Source organism: Onychomys torridus, unplaced genomic scaffold (assembly GCF_903995425.1).
Source record: "Onychomys torridus unplaced genomic scaffold, mOncTor1.1, whole genome shotgun sequence".
Lineage (NCBI taxonomy): Eukaryota > Metazoa > Chordata > Mammalia > Rodentia > Cricetidae > Onychomys > Onychomys torridus.
Window position 1 is genome coordinate 27,438 of NW_023411624.1, and position 9,299 is coordinate 36,736.

At 43.8% G+C, this 9,299-nt stretch overlaps 1 pseudogene; it reads left to right on the forward strand.

The window, feature by feature from the left end:
- Positions 1 to 1,910: 1,910 nt before the first annotated feature.
- LOC118575264 lies at positions 1,911 to 7,815 on the forward strand (annotated as a pseudogene).
- Positions 7,816 to 9,299: the final 1,484 nt, after the last annotated feature.

Here is a 9,299-nt window from a genome sequence, read left to right on the forward strand (position 1 = left end):
TCTTGAAGCTAGATGTGAGCTGATGGCCTGACTTTCTGATATGGGGTCTTTCTATTCAACCCAGGCTGGCCTTGAACCCCTGCTCCTGCTGTCTCAGTCTCTTAAGTGTTGAGATGATGGGAGTGCAGCTCTAGGCTTGACTCACTGAACACTTTATATCCAGTGTTGGTTTTATCTGAGGAGGTTGATTTGTGGATCTGCAGAGCCAGCTGCCTGGACTGTAGGAAAGAGACAAGTGTTCAGGCTCCTGACTGGTTTGGACTCAGTTGAATGCTCTTGAGATTCTTAGGTGATTTTGAGTTATCATTTGGTAACTAGGAACATGATGTCCCAGAGGAGAGGGAGAGACTGCTCATCTTCTGTGCAGCCTGCAGCTCTGTGTCTGTGAGAGTTCAGAGCAAGGTGAGAAGCAACACTGTGGCTTCAGAGGACCATTTCATTTGGAGCAAAATCCTGAATGGGGCTTCGCACTGAGAAGCAGTTGCAGGATACAGGGCATGGAAAGCCTACTCAGGCGGCCTGTCTTTTGGAAGCAGGTGGAGAACTGAGACAGATTCAGATGCAGCCATCTTAGAAGAAGACAGCCACTTGGGTAGTGACATCAAAACTATGCTAGAACAGTTCAAGGCTGCACATGGTGGTGCATGCCTGCAATCCCAGCTACCTGGGAAGCTGAGGGGATCAGTACTGAGAACTGAACTTGGGGCCTTGAACATGGCAGGCAAGTACTCTACCACTGAGCTATATAGTCTGGCCTTCTTTAAAAGAGAATTTTATTTTCAGTTTGAGTGTGTGTGTGTGTGTGTGTGTGTGTGTGTGTGTGTGTGTGTGTGTGTGTGTACATGTGAGTGCAGGTGCCAATGAGGCCAGAAGGGGGCATAGCAGTTCTGAGCTGCCTGATATGGGTGCTGGGAATGGAACTCTGGTCCTCTACAGAAGCAATATGCACCCTCAATCAGTGAGCCATCTCCCACTCCTTGCCCTGTAGCACTCTTTTTAACTTTATATTTTGGGTCCTACAAAGTTGCTGGTGCTGGCCTTGAACTTGTAAACTGCCTTCACCCACATCCTGTAGAGTAGTTGATATTACAAGGCTGTCAAAGGCTGGGTCAAAAGCCACAGTTTCTAAGCTGTTTTGTAACTTCCAAGTGTATGGCTGCTAAACAGCATGGCAGGTTTTATATTACGTGCATTTTATTTAATTCATGGAAAACACATCATCCTGTTTTGGTTCTCTTTAAAAAAGTAAGTCAATAAGGATAAATAAATACAGACACGTGAAAAAGGGACACAAAGTCTGAGGTTTCTCTCCAAAAGAGGGTCATGAACCTCAAGCTGGGACTGGAAGTGTCATCATTTCTTCCCCAGAGACCCCTCCCTTACAACACTGCTGTCCTTGTCACGCACATTAGTTGGGTGCCACTGTTTACCAGGCACTGGCTGATTTTGTCCTTGTGAAACGTCGACTATGGGCGTCTTCAGGCTGGACGCTCAGCTATTGTGATTAGGGGGACTAGCCAAAGATGCCCTTTCAAGAGCTCTTATGCAGTGGGTGTTCAGCAAAGGCGTGGCACTCTAGTTGGAGAGCTGCAGCAGCTCCCAGTTGCTTGGGATGATCTCAGTGAAGGAGGCTGGATGCAGAAAACCTGAAAGGTGTGCAGCATTTTGTTTTCTACACTTTCTCTAACCAACCTCTCTGGTGTTTGGGTCAGAAGACCTTAACCTTTTGCTGCTGGGATAAAAACTGAATCTGATCCAGGGCAGGGTGTCAGTCATCCCTGTAAGGTAGTCCATGGGCATCGCCCCTCCCCTGACTTCTGAGCTGCAGTGCCCGCCCATCCACCCTATCCACTCCTTTGCCAGATTTCTCCCTCACCAGACCTGGTCTCCTCAGTCCTTGGAGAGACTCAATGAGCTGCCCGGGCAACAGTCTGTTCCTGAGGGAGAGCGGCCAGCGCCTGGGTGGCGTGGGCTATCTGCAGGGACTTCAAGACAGTTGGCAGCAGAGAGCACTGCGCAGGCGCCCGCATCTGTGAACCATGACCCTGGAGCATTCTGTGCTTTCTGCGCAGAATCGCCTTCATCATAGTCACAGTCAGCGCTGTGATCATTGGTGAGCTCTGCTTCTGGGAGGCGGGACTTCTATTAACCACCCCCACCCCTCTGGTGCTCTCATCTCACAAGTCCCCTAGCCAATCAGAGGACTCAGTTAGAGAGCACACATACATACACAAGCGAACACAGCTATTTGAACATGATGTGATGTCACATGTGTGAGTATAGGCATACACAAGTACACTGAACAGACATGCACTTTATGACTACATACAGAGAAGGATAAATATATCTTACATATGAATATATCTTACATACCTTAATTTAGAGGTGCAGTCACATAAACTGTGCTAATGTTCATAAAAATATGCAGCTATCCATCATACACTTGGGAGATTGGTTCTGGCAAACACTACCCCATTTTATTTAAGGAATTTGATTGTCTATTGATTTGGGGATCCACAAGCATTTGTTATCTGTGCATGTAAATAAAATGGGGTAGTGTTTGTATAGCATCTGTGGCTATCTTGCTCTCTAGGTTACTTGTAATACCCAAAGTAATGTAACTGCTAGGTAAATAGGTGTTACACTGTATTGTCTAGGGAATATTGATAGGAGAAAAAAATCTCTACATGTTCAACACACACAACTTAAATAATTATGAGTAGGTTGTATAAAATAATGGGTTCCTCATGACATCTTCATATCTATATACAATGTGCTTTGATCATATTCTTTTTCCTTCACCCCCTCTTACCTAGTCACCCTCTGCTGGTCCCTTTTCTCTCCACAAATAGCCCCCCTTCTGCTTTCAACAGATAATTTCCCCCTAAATATTTCCTGTGTACTTGATTAATTTGACAGTGTGGATTCCAAGGATACCATGGCCAGCTGTGTTAGACTTTGTGAATACTTTCACACACTCATCTATGCATTTACATCTACATGCTTAGAAGCCCAATTGCATATGTACTTCCATATTTGAAAGTGATAACATAGGGCTGGAGAGATGACTCAGTGGTTAAGAGCACTGGCTATTCTTCCAGAGGTCCTGAGTTCAATTCCCACATAATGACTCACAACCATCTGTTATGAGGTCTGGCACCTTCTTCTGGCCCGCAGGAGAACACTGTACGCATAATCTTAAAAAAATAGAAAGAAAGTGGTAACACAGACACAAAAGCCACACTTATAGACACAACCAAGAAATGCATGTGCATACCATTGTATATGAACCTATGTGCACATGTACACACACACCTATGCACACACAAATGCATGCAATGCACATATATATCCATGTGCACAAAACTATATGCACATATTCATTCACACAAATGTTCATCATGCGCACACACACACACATATACCCATGCTCACAAAAATGTACACATACTTACACACACACACACACACACACACACACATACATGCACTTATGCATGTATACATCTTCTTACACATGACCACTCACTCACAAATACCTACATCTGTATATTCACAAACACACACACACACACACACACACACACACACACACACACACTTGCACGAATGTACACATGCACACACAAATCCATGTAATACCCATGTACACAAATCCACCTCATAGAATAGTCACTGCTCACCCTACTATACTCTTAGAGATGGATAGACACTGCTTGGGGTCAAGATTCATAGTTCATTCCATGAGCCCTTCCTTTCCGGCTCTAGTGGTCAGCCTGGCATTCACCTTGTGCCCACAACAGCTTCTCTTTTCCTGGTGAGCTGCTCATGAGGATGCTGCAGATGTTGGTGCTCACCCTTATTGTCTCCAGCCTTGGCACAGGTGAGACTCCAAGGCACTGTGCATCTCCAGTACCCATTCCAAGCCCACACTTGAGAAAAGTGCCCAGGCTTCCCCACCCACACTTTCCCAACTCAACAATTCAAGCTGTGCCCAGGTCTTGCTTTAGTCTTGCTGTCTCAGGATCCATGTAGCCCACTAACTTCCTTGTACTTGTTCTTGGAGGTAAAGTCCCATCCTGTTCTGGGGTATCCAGAGGGGAAAGAATGGCTGTGGAGGGTTAGAGGAGGCAGCTGGGGTAGATGATAGATGGAATGTGGGTGAACATGTAGGAAGTGATTGGGATGGAGGTGCCAGGATGGAGGGTGGAGGGAGGGAAGGAGCTGTGGATGGGTTAAGTAGCACCTTTTCTTCTAGATAGTAAATGTTTTCCCTTCAGGGCCATTGGGTCTTCATTGCAATGGTGCAGTTCTGATGCTGGAGTAGAAGATCATGTTTAGGCAATATGTCAGCAAGTGGGCATTGCTGTTGCCCTGGTTTCATTTATGTTGTTACAATAAAATATTTGACAAAAAAAGCAACTTAGGGGAGAAAGGGTTTATTTTGGCTCACAGTTCAGGTTTGAGTCCACCATTCAGGGGAGTCAACATAGGAACTTGAAGCAGTTCATCATAAACCACCCACAACCAAAAGCAGAGAGAAAATAAATGGACCCATGCTTGTTTGTATCAAGTTCTATCTCTACACTGTATACAGTATAGAATCCCTTGCCTAGATAATAGTGCTACACACAATGAATGGCCTTCCTCCTTCAATCAATGTAATCTGGACAACTCCCCCAGTCATGCCACAGGTCCAGCTGATCTATAAATTTCCCCATTGAGTCTCTCTTCCTAGTGGTACTAGATCATTTTGAGTTAACAATTGAAACTACTCGTTTCAAAAGCAAATAGTGCACCTGATTTAGGCCAAAGGTGATGTTTAGCAACCCTTGGGTTTAGGGACAGAAATAATGATCAAGGCTGTTTTTTTAGGTTGGGCTTCTCAGAAGCCAAGCCTGACATGTAGATCTGATCACAAGAACCTCATCGAGGGAAAACCCCACCAGGAAGTGAGGGAAGAAGGACAGAATCAGGAAGGAAGCTAAGCAAAGGCATGTGTTCTGAAGAAGGCTCGTGTCTCAGTGTGCCCCATTGGCGAGGGTCCCTGAAGTGTGAGCAACATCATGGAGGTGTCCCTCACCACCACCTAGGTCTTCATCTGAATCCCTGCACCAGCTAATCATTGACTGCTTCTGGGTTCTGGGACCTTTCTGGAGGAGGGCCTATTTCAAACTCATAACAGCTGGATGGTTGTATTGGCCTGGTAGGGGACATATAAAGTACAGCATGAACAGTATCCAGGCAAATTGTAGAAAGGGGTGGGTTCAATGGAGTTGAGAGTTCTGGTGGACCATGGAAAGAAGACTTCAATTATTGTGATATTTATAGTGCAGTATAGCGGAAGGGTTGAAAGGTTGACTTGGAGTAAATGGGAGGTAATGTGATTGGTGGAGTTATTTGGAGTAATTAAATGGAGTGGTATGTATTCATGTGTGTGTGCTTCCCCACAACATATCTATGATAATGAGCAAACTGGTTTTGAGTCAGGTCCAGGGTGCTGGCCCAGTTACTCATTTCTTGAGCAATATTTTCATTTAAAAATGTGTTTTTCGCTTGAGAATCAAAAACTGAATCATCCCTTGGTAGAACCACCAGGGAATTGGTTTCAAGATCCCTATAGACACCAATACCTGAAGGATGTTGAAGCATTTTCTGTAAAATGATGTAGTGTTTGCAGATGACCTATGCCTCTCCTCTCATGTACTTCAGTTCATCTCAAAGCAAAACAAAACTGTCATTTACTTTTATACAATTATTTTGTTATTATTATTTAATCATATGTCTATATGGGTATGTGCACATGAATGCATGTGCCCATGGAGGCCAGAAGGGGGCATCAGATACCCTGGAGCTGGAGTTACAAGTGGTTGTGAGCCACAGAATATTTGTGCTGCTACTGGAGTTTGCGTTCCTTCTAAGAGCAGTATGTGTTCTTCACTACTGAGTAATCTTACCAGCTCCCTTTATTCACTTTAAAAACTATAATCAAATAATATATTCCCTGATAATATATGTATTCATAATAGCATAAAAGAGGTTGTGTAGACTACTCTTAGCATATTAGAAGGTGAACCATGTTTTTTGTGGATATCTTCAGTTAAGGGATGTAAATGATTTTGAGCTGATGGTATGGAATGGGTGGAACACAAGGAGGGAAAAAGGAGTGGGTGCTTTTGCAGGCTGCATTATCTCTCTTCTAGGTATGGATCCCTGGACAACAAGGCAACAGGGTGGATGTGAATGCGGGCACCTGTGTACTACATGGTGATCACAGTCATTGCGGTTTTCATCTGGATCCTAATGGACATCATCATCCATCCTGGGAAAGACTTCAAGGAGGGGCTGCACCATGAGTGCCGAATGAGACTGTCCCAACAGCTGATGCTTTCATGGACCTGGTCAGGTGACATTGTCATTTTGTTGGGACTTCTGGATATGTATGCAATGGTTCTCTTTCTGTGAGTGACTACAGGGAAAGGTGGATCTAGTTTGGAAAATGAAGCAACTATTGGTTGCCATTTCTGCTCTGGATCCTTGCATATCCTTAAGAAAGCTAAGTCTAGGTATGATCTTTGAACTCTGAGGCTGGAGAGGACAGTGTTGTAGTATCCCAGGACCAAGTAAGAGGAGCTGCTGCTCCTAGCAGCTGATTCTCTTAGTCCAATGAGACTTTGCCTGTCAGAAGTAATGTCAAAGCTAGCCATATTATTCCCATGGCACTGACTTGGCATTAGAAGAGTTTAGGAACTCTTAGGGTGTTTTCTGCTGCTATTGTCCAATAGCTGAGGTCCAATGAGATGGCTTAGTGGGAAAAGGTATTTGTTGCCAAGCCTGACCACCTGAGTTCCATCCTCTGGAGCCACCTGGTGGAAGGAGAGAACAGAATCCTGCAAGTTGTCCTCCCGACTCCATATACATGCTGTGGCATATGTGTACACACACACACACATACACACACACACACACACACACCTGAATAAATAAAAGTTAGGGCCAGTGAAATGATTTAGTGGGTAAAGGTACTTGTCACCAGGCCTAACAACCTGACTGGATCCATGTGGTAGAATAAGGGAACCAACTCCTACAAGTTGTCTATCTTTTACCTGTATACCATGGCACTGCACCTCCCAATAAATATATTAAAAATTAAATTAAAGTATACTTGAAACTGAGTTCATTGTAAAATGAAATCAAAACCAAAGAACCAAAAGACTAACATTTATTTAACTCATGTTCAAGGATCTAGGATGTCCAATAACTTGGCACCAGCATCTGGTGAAGACCTTCTAGCTGCATCCTAATGTGGCAAAAACACATGACGGTTATCCACAGCAAACATATCAAAAACAAGGCCACTTCCTATTACTCTGTGAACTTCTTTAGTCCAAGGCTTCACCCTCACTTTTATGGCAATCAGATTCCAACATGACATTGGGAGGGGCCTAACTATCCTCAATCCATGGTAAGTTACATCTGCACCTCTGAGCAGCTCTATGGGTCTTGGGGATCTCCTCTGAACTTCTGTCACTTCATGTGGAAGCTAGAGATATTAACAGTGTTTACTTCTAGGGTTTTTGCAGGGTTTATGTCAGATGATATAGGGGAGGTACTCTGCTCAACACCCGGCCCACACCATGCATTTCTATATTGCCTGCTGCTACTGTTGTCATGGCTATCAGTGCAGGGATGACCTTTGGCTCACTCCCAACATCTACCACTTTCCCTCTTTACATGTTTTTGTGCAGAAATATGTTTCCACCTAACCTTTTGGAGGCCTGCTTCAAACAGGTTAGGAGGAAGCATGTGGTTTAATCAAAGAGGGATGGAAGGTGGAGGGAGCTTGCTTTCCAAGAAGGGTGGGAAGAAGGGCCTGAGTGGGGGGACCTTGGGGAGGATTCTGGGAGAATATGTGTACTGCCCATGGCTATGATGGTGATGCAAAGGGTTGCCAGGTTATGGGACTCATGGAGGCTAGGACGCTGGGGTCGGGGTTCTGAGACTTCTGATCACAGATGTGCTAAAATCTGTCTGAGCATCAGCTTGGGGTTGATTGTTGAAAAGCAGCCACAGGCAACATGTAAAGAGGACTTACATTTTCCTGTAAAACTTTATTTACAGAAGCAAGTAGTGGACTGGATTTGGATAGCAGGGGGGAGTATAGCAACCCCTTTATTGAAGGCTAGTCATAAAGATACAGACTATCTATCCATTTTTCCATGCTTGGTTTTTAACATCCTCAATATTTGGTTAACCCATTTCTTTTCCTTGGTGAAGAGGATGAAACTCAGGACTTATTTATTTAAGGCAAATATCAGTTACTACTTTCTTTTATTATAATTATTATCATTATTTTTATTATTCTCTCTCTCTCTCTCTCTCTCTCTCTCTCTCTCTCTCTCTCTCTCTCTCTGTGTGTGTGTGTGTGTGTGTGTGTGTGTGTGTGTGTGTGTGCATGTCAGGTGTGGGTATGGAGCTCACATGACCACTTTCAGGGGTTGCCTCTCTTCTCCCACCATGGGTTCTGAAGATCTAACTCAGATCATCAGGCCTGTGCCCAGGGACCAATTTGACCTGCTCTGAGCAGTCTTGCTGACACAGTTACTCACTTCTTTAGTCATATGTTTTATTAGGAAATTTAATATACAAATAAAATCATATTTCAGTACAAATAAAATATCATTATAATATATATTCAGATTTCCTTTGGTATGAGTTTTTTTTCACATCTTAAAAGTCTAATGTTATATTCAAAGTCTTTAAGAGACTAATTATACATTAAAAGTTTTACAGTTACAGGGTTGCTCTGTGTTTTGAATAGGCATTGCCACAATGTTTATATTCATAGGGCACAGAGAACAATTTATGGAAATTTAGAAAGCCAGAGATAGGGAATGTCTTAGTGTCTTGGTTAAGGTTTCTATTGCTATGAAGAGATACCATGACCATGACAACTCTTATAAAGGAAAACATTTAATTAGGGCTGGTTTGTAGTTCAGTGATTAAGTTCATTAATGTCATGGTAGGAAGTGTGGTGGCATGCAAGCAGGCATGGTACTGGAGAAGGAGCTAGGAGTTCTACATCTGGACGTGCAGGCAGCAGGAAGAGAGAAACACATTGGTCCTGGCTTGAGCATCTGAAACATCAAAGCCTGCCCCCAATGACACACTTCCTCCCACAAGACCACACCTAGTCCAATGAGGCTACACCTCCTAATAGTGTCACTCCCTATGAGCCTAGAGTTACCATTTTCATTCAAACTGCCACACTTAGTAATGCCTAAGGAAAGAATTCTGAA